Genomic DNA, 15574 nt, shown 5'->3' on the forward strand with positions numbered 1-15574 from the left:
TCGCACCGCCAATATATCGAGCTACCAAGATGGATCGCATCATCGCGGAGCCTTGATTATGTATACAAGAGGGCTCTAACACGCATGTACAGTAAGAAGCTCAGAGAGAAGGATTGACGTCAAAGCGTAATATCCAAAAGGTCGATTCGCAATCTCATTTTCCCGGGAGTCAAACACCTCCGCTTCCAAGTGTGTGTACGCAACCAAAGGGTACGGCTCTCTCTCTCTCCCACCTCGAAACGCACGTATATATATACACACATACAGTCCCGCGACTGCGCACTCTGGCAGTCGAGGTGGGGAGAGCAACAGCAGCAGCGGCAGCGGCAGGGGATGTAAATGCCCCCGTGATGTATCGGATCGATGCGGCGGCACAGCATCCAGACGGCCGTATACGCGTACGTACGCGGAGCCACCCCCGCGGCCTATATACTAAGCGAGCTGAAAACGTTTACCTTGATGCGCGCTCGGCAGCTCCTAAATTCCGTGCGTTTGAATATTCGGCGTGCAATCCCAATTAATTAACGACGATGAAGCAGAAATCTTCATTTCTCCCGATCCGGCTCTTATATACGCATACAAGGAATAAAAAGTCCCCGTACATGCATCGCATCGCTCATTGTTGCAGCGCGCGGAGAATAATCCATTGGGAGAGCGCATAATGCACTCTCGCGTGCTCTATGAATATGAATCACACGCTGTGGCGGCGGCGGCGGCGGCGTCGCGCTCATTAATAGCGCGATGTGTGTAACGAGAACGCACGCGCGCGTTAATGAGGCTCACCTTAGGCGCGAGCGCGACTTTGATTAACGAGCTGTGTGTGCGAATTGTTTCGCATTGTGTAACGGTCTTCATCTTGAGAATATATATGTAGAGAGAGAGAGAGAGAGAACCGCGAAATCTCCTCTGAGAAACAAGCGTTTGCCATTTGCGACTTTTTCGTGTAACTTTTCGAGGTACAGAGACCGTCTCCTACTTTCTTCCTCGACGCAGTTTGTCGTTCGTACCCGCACTTATTTTCGACAAAAAGAGCTCGTACATCTCGAGACACTCGATTTTACGCCGGCTGACCGCACGAGCCTCCTAGCGAAGCAGTATACACATACACTAGGCTCTCCCCCTTTTACGCGCGCATCGCATATACTCATAATCGCGCACTACGCAGCGCTGATCAAAGGCCAAACAAATGTAACTCTTTTTCCCGCGCGCGGAAAGCGGCCAGATCGGCCGATAGCGGCGTAAACAGCAATAAGCGAACGTTAATTGCGCTCGTAAAACTTCCCGTAGTCCCTCTCATTAGCACTAGCGTAGGCCTTAATTATGTACAACTGCAGACTTATTCTCTTCCGCGCGCGGCACGGCCTTAATGGTCAAGCGCGGAATGCATCTGTTTAAGAAACGTAGTGTACTTTATCGTAAAAGCGCGCGGCCGACTGTGACGCTTATCACTCTGTCTGTGCGCGGGATGAAGACGTGTTGTATATAGTAGGTGTGTCCATTTCGATTCGCGGATTATTTTTCGGTGTACAGTATCTCGACGGCGCATCGGGAAAATTTACGACCGACGCCGCGGCGTGCCGAGCATTGCTCCTGCGCGCGATATGTAGAAAGCTAATTGTACCGAGATGGATGTATGGATGGCGTGGAATAATGAGATTTATGATTTCATGTATATATGCTCGTATACTCGTAGGCGCGCGAGAGCAGAGAGGATTAATGGAATAATTGTTTAGAATTTGTTTGCTGAGTGACTTTTATCACTCTCTAGACTCTGCGGGCGGAGCTGTTGGAATATAACTGATTTTCAACGCGCTACTACCGTATAATTGTACATACGTGTGCGGGATATCTTTGATTTCATTAGTCTTCAAGACGAATTTCTCACTGCACTGCTCTGATAACCTTCGATTCGCGCTCCTTTGAATTATTCCCCTTGTACATACGCAGCTGAAAAAGAAGACAGCCATTATAATTTTCTTGTATATAATTAATTAAAAAACTTGCGCGAATACACGAGTTTACAACAATTACACTGTCCAAATAGATAGCTAAATTATGCATACACGCGATTGTTATGCCGTTTACATCGTTCGGATTTTTCTCGCGCGGCTTTATACGGGCATGAAAAATTTCACTGTTTTTTCAATACCAGCTTGTAGGCTCGTATAAGGAATAAGACATTTAAATACGACGGGGCTCATTTACATCTGCACTCCTGCTACACGACAAAAAAGATGAAGAACGAGTGTAGGCAACAATTAACCTAAAACAAACCGCGCATTACGATCGAATTAAAAACCGCTCCGAAAATGACCAGTTTACCGCGAGAGCAAAACACACAGTCATCAGGCATCCGAAAGCCCACCTCCCAAAATACAGCGCTAAACGACGGTAGCAGTCAACCCCTCCCCGATGATTAACAGTTCGCGAGCGCGCGAACGTTATATTTTCGCGCGCTCGCAAAAAACCAAGAGTCTGCCCCTCGATATTCTAATGAGGGCGTGTGCGCATGGTAATCGCGCAAAAAATTGAAGGTTATGCTACAGGGAATAAGGGGAGTTAAACTTATGCGCGAGCACGACGTCGACGCGCCGGAGGCGATCTCGAATCACGCGATCTCGGAGTTAACGGAGCCAAATTGATGCGCGCACGCATATACCTCGCTCCTTTTCGACAGCGTAATCGATCGTTTTGTAGTTGGAATTTTTCGTTGGTTCTACGTTACGCGCTTATAGAATGATAGATAAGCATTAGAAGCGAGTTACACAGCCCTATACTACATCGCCTTTGAAGTAAGGAAGGTCTTGGTTGGGGTCGAGAGAGAATTTTCGAGTAAACGTTATCTCAGCTGCGCCACAGGAATTAGGAGCAGAAGCGAGAGCGCACACGCGCGTTATCGTTTCAATGCAAACCACCTAACGAACCGTCCTCGTCCCTTCGCAAGCCGGCATTCATCCTAAACGGATTTGGCTTCATTAAGCACCCCAGCAGCAGCAGCAGCAGCAGCGACGGTCAACCCCCCTTGTAACTTTCGTTCGCCTCTCTTTCTCTCTCCTATACCTACACGTACACACGCCTCGAGTTTTCTTCTCCGTTTCTCTTTCGTATTTTCCACCGCGACGCTCTCGTTAGCCGAGTCTTGATAGTTGGTCGGTTACGCGTTCGAATTTGTTAACTCACTGGCCGGTTTATTTCAAACCTGGACTAAACCTTAACTCCCCAAAAAAGTTACCTTACATCACTGCCGATATCCTCGTCATAACAAAGCGTGCGCGAATTTTCCTCCTTTCTCCCCGGCGAGATCATTATTTCTCCAAAACCTTTCTCTCCGCTCTTCTCGCTGTGTGTACTCTTTCTCCCGCGCGCTTCTCATTTGCCGCGCGTAACTATGGCAACAATGGCACTGGCTCGTCCGTGCCGGCAATCAGCTTGGCCCTTGGAATTAGCGGGCGTAAGCGCCGAGGCGGCCGTCGCTGCACTTATATACACACACGCGCACACACGCACGAGGAGAAAAGCGTCTGCGAATATAGGGCGCATACTCGAAGCGAAGCTCCGTTTACTTTGTGCGCTCGTCGACATGTGTCAACAATAATTTTGCGAAAGGAAAATGCCGCGTACTAGGAGCGTAGAACGCGAGGCCTCCGCATCCACCATTTTAAAACGACGACCTTCTGCCAATCAGCGCATTTGCATGCCATCCTTTAAAGGGTGCTCTCCTCGCAGCCAATGAAAGACCGGTCCCCACTATACCTTCGACTTTACAACCCCCGAAGGGTTGCGTCGGTGCGTGCGCATGCAAAGCGCTCCCCCACTCCGGGCAATCCTTTTTTAAACTCGCGCCGACCAATCACGTTGCGCGCCTTCGTCTATATCCCTCGAGGGTCGAGCGAAAAAAAAAATGAAGACCACTCGACGAGGGGTTCGCGTTATCGGGTGGGAGCAGGCCGAGACTTAAAAAAATGACGCATCGCCGCCACCAATCACGCGCCGCGGGAGGCCGAGGATGCGATCGCGTATGCGAGGGTGGCCTCTTTATTTTCAGGGCTAATCCGATTTCCTCTCGATCGCGCTGTGTGAAAAACGATTGGGACGGCCACTTTTTTAAAGAGACCTGGGAGTTCGGGACGCGTGGCGTTTCTATCGTGCTGGGGAGCTTTTCGTCGTTTCTGTAAATTATCATCTTGATTTAGAGTTTGCGGGAAGTATGATTTTTCATATGGGAGGGACGGCTGTACAGGGGGGTAAGTAAACGAGCGATCGAAAGAAGACAGGAAACGAGTCCAGAGCGAAAAAAGACTAGACATTTAATTCTGTCGCTGAAATAACTGGAAGGATCGAATGGGAAATACCGAACAAACGCCGGCCGCTGCAGGGAAATAAGAGCAAGATTCTCTCTCTCTCTCTCTCTCTCTCTATCTATCCACCCCCGCATGTTGCCAGGCGCAGTCCCGCGTCTACTACCCCATAGCCCGCCGCTAGTTGGCGTCCATTTCTTCCTTCTTTTAATCTTACTTTCCCGTAAACGGCCAGCCAGGCGTTAATTCAACGGCATTGATTGCCACTGCACGAAACCCTCGTCTCTCTGTGTGTCTCTCCGTCTGTGTATGTGTGTGTGTGTGTGTGTGTGCGGAAAGACTCGCGAAGCGCAGATTCCAGACCCTTCGTCTTCCTTTTCTCTCCTACTCGCCTTTCTTCGTCGTCCCCTTTTTCCTCGTCCCCGGCGTGTATACCGCGCGCACACACAGTAGACGTCGGCTCTCGCTTTGTGATGCGTTATACGCGTCGCGCGAATCAAACGCCGGCTCTGGGACTCTCTAATTTTGTTTGGACACTGTGGCCTCTAATTACTTTTCGTCGTTGGAGTCGAAAGAAAAAGGAGAAAATTATTCCGCGCGCGAGAAACCTTCTCCCCACGTATCACTCATTCAAATCGGCGCGAAGGAAGGGCGAGCTTGGCTAATTTCTTATACAATCAGCCGCAGATGTCGATGAACAGCCACAGCCGAGAGAATCGATAAAGTCGAAAAAGTATGGAAAGAGAGAGAGAGAGAGAGAGAGAGAGAGCCTGCGCGCTCGATGCAAACGATCGAGATAAATGATCCTGAGGGAAAGCGAGCGAGTCCAAAGGGACGACGAGGAGTGAGGTTTAACTGGAAAAAGAAGAGAGCGCGGGAAAAAGGCGGAAGAAGGTGGGAAAGGACACGAGAGAGAGGGGGAGGCGGGTCAATCTATAATAAAAGCCGCTCGCTCTCGCGCTATCTTCGCGCGAGCGACTCGTAAAAAAAAGGGAGAGACCGAGACTTTGCTTGAGAACGGATTACGAGGGTGAAATCGCAGGACTGATGGTCATCGACTATACGACGCTCTGCGCTCTGCTCTGCTGGGCCACTACGTCGCCTAAGGCGCCGGCGTCATGAAATTCACACTTGAATTGTGTACTCGGATAAGGATGAGGAGAGAGAGAGAGAGAGAGAGAGAGAGAGAGAGAGAAGAAGAGAACGGCTAGGATCTTCGGCTCAGCTTGAGCGCCAATAAAATTATAAGGCGAAATTGATGGATTTTCACGTAGCGTCCTTTTCGCTTCTAATCCCGATACACTGTCACGACAACGATTGAGCCATTATTAAAGCGGTCGATTAGCGTATAGGCAATAGAGAACTCATCTCGCGCCGGTCGCTGCCCCCTCGACTCACCTGTCGAAGCTTACGCGGGTAAAACGCGTGAAACGGAGCATAATTTCCATCCGCTCAAGGCTCACGCTTCGTGTGTAACCCTCCGTATGCTAATGAGCCGCGCACATGTGTTAGATGCTATCGGAAAGCCTTTAAAGCGCGCTTGGTTTGATACGCGAGCGACTGCATAATTGCCGTGACCTTCGGGCGTGGCTGCACTTTTTTCCTCGTTTGAATACGCGACCCCGCAATTTCTTCTCCCCTCGACTATACACAGCCCCCCGGAATTAAGTTGTCCGAGTGTGTGTAGGTATGAAATTAATATCGCCGTGTACCGAGCTTGCGGTGTATAAATCGAAAAACAGCGAGCGAGCTGACTCGCAAAAAGCGAGTTGAGCCCCGCCGGTAAATCGCGGCGTCCGGTAATTTCGTTTATTACGGTTATACTTCACGTTATCCTACATACCGAGCTATAGCGTATGGTATATATACAGCAGCGCACACGCGACGCTAGAATCCATAATGGCGGGGTCAGCTCTCGCGCGCAAACAATACAGAAATTATGTTCACGAGAGTTGAGCCGCGAGTTTTCGCAATCTTGGAAGCTCCGCCGCGGCGGGAGACGGCCGTTTATTCGGGACACACATGATGAGCGACTGCGAGCTTTTCTCTTAAGAATAGAACGTGTATCGCGAACTTTCGCGATATCGTTTGTCTCGAAGCCGCGAAATGGGCCGGGATACTATACTTATAGGAAAAATCTTCGGACTGAAAAATAACGATTCCAGCTCGGAAAGGGAGAGAAAAACTGCCGAAATCGCCGATAAGCCCCCGGTGACTCTCATCCCCAATAAAAAAGACTTTAGAAAGCGGGAACCGCCAGCACCGCTTAAGAGATCATCGCGCGCGTCCGACAACGCAACGCATCCGCGATCGGTCGGCGATAGCACCAGCTATCTCTCAAACTCAGCCCGCTTTCGTTATCCACACACACGCACGCACGCGCGCGCGCGCGCGCGAGTGAAGCAGTCATAAAAGAGAGACGAGAGGTTTCTTTTAATTAAACTGTCGCGGGCGAGAGTCGGCCTCAAAAAAAGCCGCCGCTCTCTATCTCTCCCGAGACATAACGAAGCGAGAGCGAGAGGCGTTATCAGCGTTCGCCAGCAGCAGTCCTCTCCTCTTGTTGAACGTATACATCCCGGCAGCCAGGCTCTTCCGTTGCGTGTAGGATCCGCTAAGCACACGTGATATCGACGCGTTTAGGGAGCGCGTGTGCGCTACTGGGATGTCCGATAGCGAGAGAGTCTAATTACCGAGGATTCGACTTACCCGCTCGTGAGGGGACGATTCCGCCACTGATGGGGAGGAGAGGATGATGCTCGTTGATGATGACGGCGATCTAAAATTGATATCGATGTTAGTTTTTTTTTCTTTTTTTTTTGTTTTTTTGCGAGTCGGATATAATAACGATGTTGCGACTCGGTAAATAAATAAGCGCCTCGTTACGGCTCGTGTATATATACGAAGGGAGATTTGAACCGAGTCGATTTCCGATCACGTAGCGGCCGGTAATCGCGAGAAGCGGAGATCAGCGCGCTAATCCGCCTGATCAAACATGTGCGCGAACTTTCGAATAGCTTTTTTCCCCCTATTATATCGCCGGTTCTTTCCGCTCCGATGTATATTACGAACAATATCTCGGATTAAATTTCCGATTAATCGTATAATACAGCGACGCTTCTTCGTCTCTTTTATGGACGCGGTTTATTATATTCCGCGCATCTGGTCGCGTCGCAGCTATAGCAAGTGTGCGAAAAACGTCACGAGGAACGCTCGTATAACGCCGAGGCCGAGCGCTGCAGCACACGCCTACTCCGCCCTCTTTCACTTCTCGCTTCTTCGCTCGCTCTCGCTCGGTTTTTCTTATTAACGCCGTAGCTCGCTCGCGATGACTTTGTTTGCTTTTACTGCTCTTTCTTCTTGCGCCCGTGTCTCGTTACACCGCGGTAATTCGGAAAATCGCAATAAAACGCCGATCGGCGCAAGGGCAGGCTGTTTCGTCATTTTGCAAAATTATTACTCGAGATTCTTTCGCGAATAAAGTTTCTCGGACATAGTGGCTCGTTAATTCCTAGCTCTTATATACACAAGCCCGCGCGCGACAAAGTTTCTGCCGATCGAGGACTTTTCCCTCGCTGTATGTCCGCGTGCCGTAGCAAGCGTCCGCCTAATTCAGAGCGACTGTTCCGTGAAATTACCGGGGTCAAGCGGTAATGAGAGGGTGAATGCCGGGAGAGAAGGCAAGGAATCCATCCCTCTTCGCTCGGCTAATCACCAAGGCCGCTCGTTAGCGAATTGAATGAGGAGTGCGCGCGAGAGAGAGAGAGAGAGAGAGAGAGAGGAGGAATAAAAAGCCGATGATCGAGTGCCCGATGCAGCTGCGCGCTTTCAATTCGCGAGCCATTGAAGGCTTTTTTCCACGCCGCGATTATTCAAACTTTCCGAAAAGCCCCTCGCGCGCTTATTATTGTACTGCTTGCTTTTCTCGGAAGAATTCAATAATCTCGCATTTGACTGCCGCGAGGGGCGGGGCCGTCTCTCTCTCTCTCTCTCTCTCTCTCTCTCTCTCTCTCTCTCGCTCTCTCTGTTTGTTCATTAAAAAGGAAACGAGCTTTCCGAGATCGCGCATCGAAAAAGAGAGCAGCAGCAGGAGTATATACCCCGGCGTTATAACATTATTACCGCTCGAGTGGAGTGCGCTTATTACGGGTTCGCTTTGTGCGCGGCCGGGGATCTGTGTACAATGTATTTTCGAAGTTAATTGCGTTTCGGGAGTAAGTCGCTCGGGCGCTGCAATGATTATTTCCAGGCAAGAAGAGGAAGAAGGGGTCGCCGCTGCAAAAATCTTTCTCCGATCCTCTCTCGACTCGTGCGCTTCTCGAGTTCGATCTAATACAGCCCTTGCCGAGCAGTCGAGCGTGCTCACTTAATTCCCGCTTCGAGATGTAATTTGTGTCGCTTTGAAGCTCGGCGCATTGTTCTTCCCGGCAGTGAGGGAGAGAGAGGTGGAGGATATAACAAGGTCTCGTTTCAATGATTTCTTCGTTTACCCGCCCGACTACCACCACCGCTGCTTCCCCTTTTTTCCCTCGGCTGCAAACGCGACGTTAATTGTCGGTCAGCGAGTGTCTTCGATTTTCAAATCGAGCGAAAAAACGCTCGGATATTCACTCCTCGATCCCCCGACGCTTGTACTCCGAAGTAGGCCAGCAGTCGCGTGCTGCAGGCCAAGAGCTGAAAAAAAGCACTCTCTCGACTGTTTGTCTATCCCCCCGCGCGAGCGCGGTATTTTTTCCGCGGAAACGTCGGCAAGAAAGCGAGCGCGCGCGCGCGCGTGTTTTCCCTTTTTCTCTCTCTCTCTCTCCCGCCCGCTTGCATTGTTTCCTTCGCGGAATCATAATCGCCGGTAATATAGTTTTTTCCCGACTTAATCGCGGCCGATTCGCTCGTTAAGATGTGCGGCGCTGCAGCCTCTCTCGCATTTCTCCTCGTCGACGCGCCGCCAGAAGAATCTCCGGCTGCTGTCTTTTATTATTATTATTATTCGAGATGTCCGTCTGTGTGCGTGTGTGTGTGTGGGGGGGGGAGGATGAAAATTAACGGATGGAGCTTTGAGTTTCTTCGAAAGTAAGAATCCGACATTGAGACGCCAGAGCGGTGCAAGGGACTCGCGCGCGTTGATAAATAAATCAATTAAAATTTAAATTCTGCCCGAGAGTTAAGTCGCTAATTGCGCCCGGGACAAGTACGTGCGCGGATTTGCAATGCAAGCTCGCGGATTTGCTCGCTGCCGGACGAGGAGGAGGAGGAGGAAAGAAAGAGGAGTCGTCGTTTGAATGCTAATCGATCGCTGTGCACACAGCCCTCGCAGCTCTCGGAGGAAATACGCTGCGTAATCTAACGCTCCTAGGCTCTATATGAAAAAGAGGATAATAATCCCATACATCCGAAAATCCTCGGGAGAAACCCTAGTAAACACAGCGCGCCCACGTCAAATTTCCCACCTCGCGATTCAATTTTCCCTCTCGCACTCATCATACCCGTTCCACTACGCCTCCTAAGCATCGGCCATCAGCCGTCTGTTCGGCAGAAAAAGCTGCGCAGCTCGGCCAAGGTGAAAATGAAGTCGTAAGCCTCTCTCTCTCTCTCTCTCTCTCCCGCAGGAAAACGAACAAGCCGCCCTCGAGGCCCGATGAATTTTCATTGGCTTCGCTCTTTTTTCGCAGAGTTCGCGGAACGCGCGCAACACACGCTCTCTCGGCCGAAGAAATCGAATTCCGGGCAGGATTCTCGGATCGATTCCCGCCTCCTTCTCATGAATATTCATCATGAGCTTGCGCGCGCGCGCGAGAGAGATGAGCCACTCTAGTGGAGAAAAAGCTGCGGAGGAATGCCTCGCGGAGAAATTAAAACCGCGGCACGGGGCGACGAGAAAAATATGCATTAGAGAAGGGGGCGACTAGCTCGTTAATGAGAGCGAGAGAGAGAGATGAGTATAGCCGAGGTTTTATGCAGGGCCAATTTTGAAGGAATCCGCGGGGAATATACGCCCCGTGCGTAAACAAAGTCCGAGGAATTTAATGATTGATATTTTTACCGGGAAGCGCTGCCCCAGCTTTTTTACACCGGCGAGTATTCCAATGAAGGGAATGTCGCGCATCAACATATCGTCCTCTCGAAAATATGTAAAAAATAAAAGGATTAACAATTTAAAAGAAGCGCGCGAACGGCAATCGGATAAAACGCAAAAAAGGAGTGAGTCGTCCGACCGGCCGGTATAGCCTTTTTACTCTTGTATGCACATACAGAACACGCTGCTCTCCGCCTCTAATTAACGAGGAATCAATCAGTGCGCCGAGAGAGAGAGAGGGAGAATTCCGTGGAAAAGCTGCGCGGCCGAGTGAGTAATAAACCGGAGGATGCGGTGGCGGCTCGTCGTATTTTCTCGCTCGAGTTTGAAGAAAGTTTCGAAACCGCAACTACACCCCGGGGACCTCTGCGGTTATTTTTTTCCTCTCTCCCCGCGGATAGCTACAGGACGCCCGATTGTCGTATTATTCGAGTCAGTTCCTGGAAGCTTGTACACCGAGAGAGGATAGTTTATTCATAGAAGACTCGAGATTGCGCAAACACGGTCACGCTTCGTCTTCACTATTCGGGATAGAGATTAAAGTCAAATAGAGCCGCGCGCAACTCAATTACTCCGCGAGCTACATCAATGATAATCCCCCTCTGCGTTGAAAAAAAAAAATCAACCGACTCGGAATTCGCGGCTCTGTTGACCGAAGACGAGCTTTCGAGTGAGACATGTTGACGCTTTAGCCAAAATAAAGTTTGCTCTTCTCGAGTCGGGGACAATACAGCTCGGCAGCGGCGGCGGAATTGATACAAAAGAGCTTGTAGCCCGGCAGTTTTAAAGCTCTCGCGGGTGGTCCTCGCCAAATATTTGCTTAGCCCTGTGTACAGCGCGGGGACGATCCTCGGAGTCTAGAGAGTGAGGGAATAAGAAACGAAGGATCGTCGAGAGATGAAAGACGGGCCGTTAGATAAGGAGAATGCCGGGCATTTTTATTGGTTCCCCGTATAGAGGGACGTGTACGTAGCGGGGAGGAGGACCTTTGCAAAAAGCTCTTAGGTATTTTCTCCCGGTAGTTTCTTCCTCGCGCATCAGGGCGCAGCAGGAATAGAGAAATTTCCAAGGGACGAGAGCGTGCGCTGCTCCCGATGGAAGCAATGAACATTTTCGACTGACGGCAACTGATTTCCCACTGTCCTTAGAATTCCAATATACAACGCGTGCGCGTGTCCTTGTGGAAGAACAGCCGAGTCGCATTAACGAGAGAGGAACCCGATACTTTGGCAAACACGCTCTAATTAAATTGGCTGAAAAGGAGCTGCTGCAGTGTCTCCTTTGAAATTCGAACTTTTCCTATACGTAATCATCGCGTGAGAGCCGTCGCGTCTCTCTTTACCGGAAAGAGTGGTAGCCTCGAATTACCGCGCGCCGGACTCGTTCGCCTCTATCTGCGCGCTCCCTTAACTCTCGATATTGGATTCCTAAATGTTGGCAGCGCGAGCTTGCGCTCCGACGGCCCGTCTCTCAAAGCTCTCTCGCTCCCGACGTTCCTCTCTGTCAAATTAGCCGGGATTATTGCACTTCGCCGCCGTATTTATGCCTCCGGAGCCAATCTCGAGGCTGTCGAGATACCTACCTTTTTGGTTTTATCGATTCTCTTATAAGAATTTGTTCAGACTCGATTGAGAAAATACAGCGTAAGCTTGTCCAGGTGTATGCACAATTGCGACACGACGGTGGCCTGCAGCATAAGTCGATTTTCCAAATAGAGAAGATCGTTGCGAAACTGCCGGGATCGCGATCGGACGGAGTTTCGCGAAAAATAAATAATGCATGATATTAGGCTCGATGCTAGTGCAAAAAGTCGACGATTATAATTAATATGCGAAATTCGAAGAAGCTCTTACGTAACGAAAAAATATTAAAAACCGAGCAGCTCAGCAGCCCCGAGTATATACACACACGCAACGCAATATCCCGGCGAAAAAGCTCAAAAATACATGGGTTTCACCTCTTACGCCGTTATACACACGTATCCCGCGTCGTCCATCCCGCCGGGCCGCGGCTCTTTCCACGTGTGCTCGCGCGCTGGCTGATCCCCCGGTACAATAACATTTCTCTCCTTCCGCTTTTGTATTTTGTGAGTCAATTCGAAACATGAATCGTATAATAATTCAGCGAGGCCAAAGTAAAAATACGCGAGAGAGAGACGAGCTCTGATATTATTCGCTCGCCGAGCACAGAGCGAAAGCTCCATATGTATGGGGGCGGTGCGCGCGATGCGTTTTTTCGAATTTTCTCATATATGTGTGTGTGTGTGTGTGTGTGTGTGTAGAGGGACGAGTTCTTTTTCCATCCCGGAGATATGTGAAGCCGTTGGAAATTCTCCGGAGAGAGGAACGACGGCGCGGACTGTGTTATTTTAAATGATATTGCTTTTTGAGATTGCGTTTGCTCGAGCGGCTCTCCTTCGCGCGGACTCGAATTTTGCAATTGAAATCGATTGATTCGAGGGTGAGAGATTTTCGGATGGCTATTGAATTACGGTAGGTAGGATATGCTGTAAATAACAAATATGCGGCTTGCGAGAAAAATATAATCAAAAAAATGCAATTACCCGACTTTGTGCGCCTAATGAATTATGCCCCCTCTGCTGGCTTCCGAGAAAAATGTACGTAAACTCGCGCGGGCATCTCGAGAAACCGGCTCGTTGCAATTCCGAGGAGAAAACTACTTCTTCCCTCTCTCTCTCTATCTCTCTCTCGGCACTCGTTGCTTATAGCAATATGCTCTATACGCTCGGAGTGAGAGAGGGCGCCGTTTTGCGCTTCCCCTCGTCGGCACCTCTATGCTACTACCACTACTACTATACTGCTCTCGATCCGGCTCTCATACATATTATGATTACTTTCGCGCGAAATCGAGACGTTCGCGCCGGCAAAATCCAAAGCGCGTGTGTATATGCTGAAAATATACGATACATCCACGTCGCGCGACTTCCGCGCTCTTCTCCCGATTGGCGTTACATACACATACACACGCGCGCGCGTACATGTATCGGATGCTAAGTACACAGGCGAGACGGTCGGTCGTTCGTTCGGCGAATCGCTTTATGGGCCGGAATAATGGCGCTGGCTTTGTCGGGGGGCACGAGATGCACTTTTTGGAGAAAGGATGGCGCGGTATGGAAAGCAGCGACGCGATGAGATGGAAATCGCTGATTTATCGACGCGACGGTGGGAACGTATGACTTTTGCATGGCTGTGCGCGGGTCGTATCAATTCATTTACATCGAAGCGGAGTACTTGGCTCTTTTTTATCTCTTGTGCGCAAAAATCGCGTCTCGCCGCGCACTAAAATCCAGCAACAATGGAACGCGCGGGACAAACGGAATCCCGAGGCAGGCTCGATTCGTCTTCCTTACGCCTCTACCTCTCTCTTGGTTCGGACCACACCACTCAACGCGCCTTATTTTTATTTCCGCGCGTATTTTCAAAGCCCCGCCGCTGCAAAGTGCTCGGGAATTGAGTGCACGCGCGAGCGCGCGAATGTAGCCAGATGACGCTGTATGTACAGAGGGAAGGATTTTTACGGCGTGAAAGGGAAAACTGACGCTGTTTTCCAGAATCAGGCAGGATATTTGTCAGCGTGAAAGGAAAACAAGCTGGCGCCATCTGCTCTCCGTGCGCTCTTTGGAGAGAGTATAAAAAAAGAGCACATCCTCCGCGTTTTTGCTCGGCCACTCCACGGCGGTAATAAGGAATATTACGCAGTTTGCACTTCGTAAAGAGCCGCTACTCTCTCTCTCTCTCTCTCTCTCTCCCTCTCTGCCGCGCAATAAAGCCCTTCTTCATTCGCGGCAATTACCCTCCGCGCGCAAACGACACAGCGGCAGCGAATTAATGCAAAGGCGGCTCTGCCGAGGCAATTAAAGAAGTCGACGCGAAAGAGAGAGAGAGAGAGAGAGAGAGAGAGAGAGAGAGAGAGAGAGAGAGAATTCCGCGAGACGACGACGAGCTACTGTATACACTGCGCGGAGCTCGTTGACGCGCGCGAGAGGGAAGTCGAAGAGATTCCTCATTCTCCGCGGCGGCGGCAGCGGTGGCATCACAAGGGGCCGATGGAAACAATTACTCCGTCGTCGGCGAGTGCATAAATAAAGAGAGCGACTTGCCGCCGTTGGAGATATTTGCATTTTCGAGGAGAGCGCTCGCGCGCTTTTGGAGTGCGACGCGGGGATTTTTTAATGAGGCTCTCGAGGGTGCGGATGAGTCTCGTGTAGCGAAGATTCGAATCAATAAGAGCGAACATTGAGGAGAATCGCTGCTCGAGCTTTTCCTACAAAGCCCCTTACAAACGCCGACGCCGTCGTTGTACCGCGCTGCAAACGTCGGGACGTTTTGTTCCCGCAGTGGCACGTCGTTCTCCGCGCGCAACTTTCGACCTCCAGCAGCAGCAGCAGCAGCTCTGGTATATTAGTAGTATAGAAATGGCCCTGTTGGGTTTTCAAATTGCTCGTTCGGCAGAAACGTTTTATTCCAGATATATTCGAAGCTAATTCGTGCGAAATCGAAAAAATATTGAAATACCCGCGTGCTCCAACATTTCAATTCGAAAGATAAGGCCGCGGCGGTTTTAAAAGCATCCCTTTCCAGGTGGTGACACACAGCGAGCGTATAAAGTAGCCCGAGACTCGAAAGATAAACGCAAAGGAAAAGTTTACATAGCAGAAAGAGAGAGAGAGAGAGAGAGAGCTATAGGGGGTCGCGACTTCGGACGTAGGACGCATTCAGATATACGACGAGGGAGTAGTCGTCAGCGGGACGAGACATCAAACAGGAGCTCGCCTACACTCTCCGGAATACAAACAGGAATTTCAAAGCCGTTTACGGCCAAGATCACCGAAGCGTTTCAGAACTTCGGGATATCGCCCGGAGCCGATCATCCGATTGCGAGGAATGGAATTAGGGAACGCGACACGTTTCAAACTTTTTCACTGTGAAATCGCGGGTAAACAAAGAGAAAAAATTCCACGAATGCATATGTATCCTTCTCGTCTGCGAGAAAAGCCACTTCGTCCCTATACATGCGCGGAGACTCGCACACATGTACATGCATAAACATGGACGGGAAAATAGCGGCAATACCGTTGAGTGGCTCGAGCGCCCGGGAGACTTCTCTTCGCTCCTATGGGGGCAGGAGAGAGAGAGAGACGAGGATTTGCTTTGCGAATAAGGGAAAAAGCGATCTAGCTGCAAATGCA

At 50.3% G+C, this 15574-nt stretch overlaps 1 protein-coding gene and 1 long non-coding RNA gene across 16 annotated transcripts in view; one reads left to right on the forward strand and one right to left on the reverse strand.

Moving 5' to 3' along the window:
- LOC107981007 overlaps positions 1-15574 on the forward strand; it is a 95586-nt gene that overhangs the window by 71661 nt on the left and 8351 nt on the right. The gene's annotated exons all lie outside the window — the stretch shown is intronic.
- LOC116417156 overlaps positions 1-15574 on the reverse strand; it is a 51707-nt gene that overhangs the window by 22060 nt on the left and 14073 nt on the right. For 11 of the 15 annotated variants that reach the window (XR_004227445.2, XR_004227444.2, XR_004227440.2 and 8 more), the window contains exons 5-6: positions 7005-7074; positions 1837-1947 (exon numbers count right to left, since the gene is read on the reverse strand). The exons of 1 other annotated variant lie outside the window; for it this stretch is intronic. This is a non-coding gene — a long non-coding RNA (uncharacterized LOC116417156). The remainder of the gene's footprint in view (positions 1-1836; positions 1948-7004; positions 7075-15574) is intronic. 3 more of the 15 variants (XR_004344832.1, XR_004227435.2, XR_004227437.2) reach the window with 2 other exon arrangements.

This window comes from Nasonia vitripennis, chromosome 4 (assembly GCF_009193385.2).
Source record: "Nasonia vitripennis strain AsymCx chromosome 4, Nvit_psr_1.1, whole genome shotgun sequence".
Taxonomy (NCBI): Eukaryota; Metazoa; Arthropoda; class Insecta; order Hymenoptera; family Pteromalidae; genus Nasonia; species Nasonia vitripennis.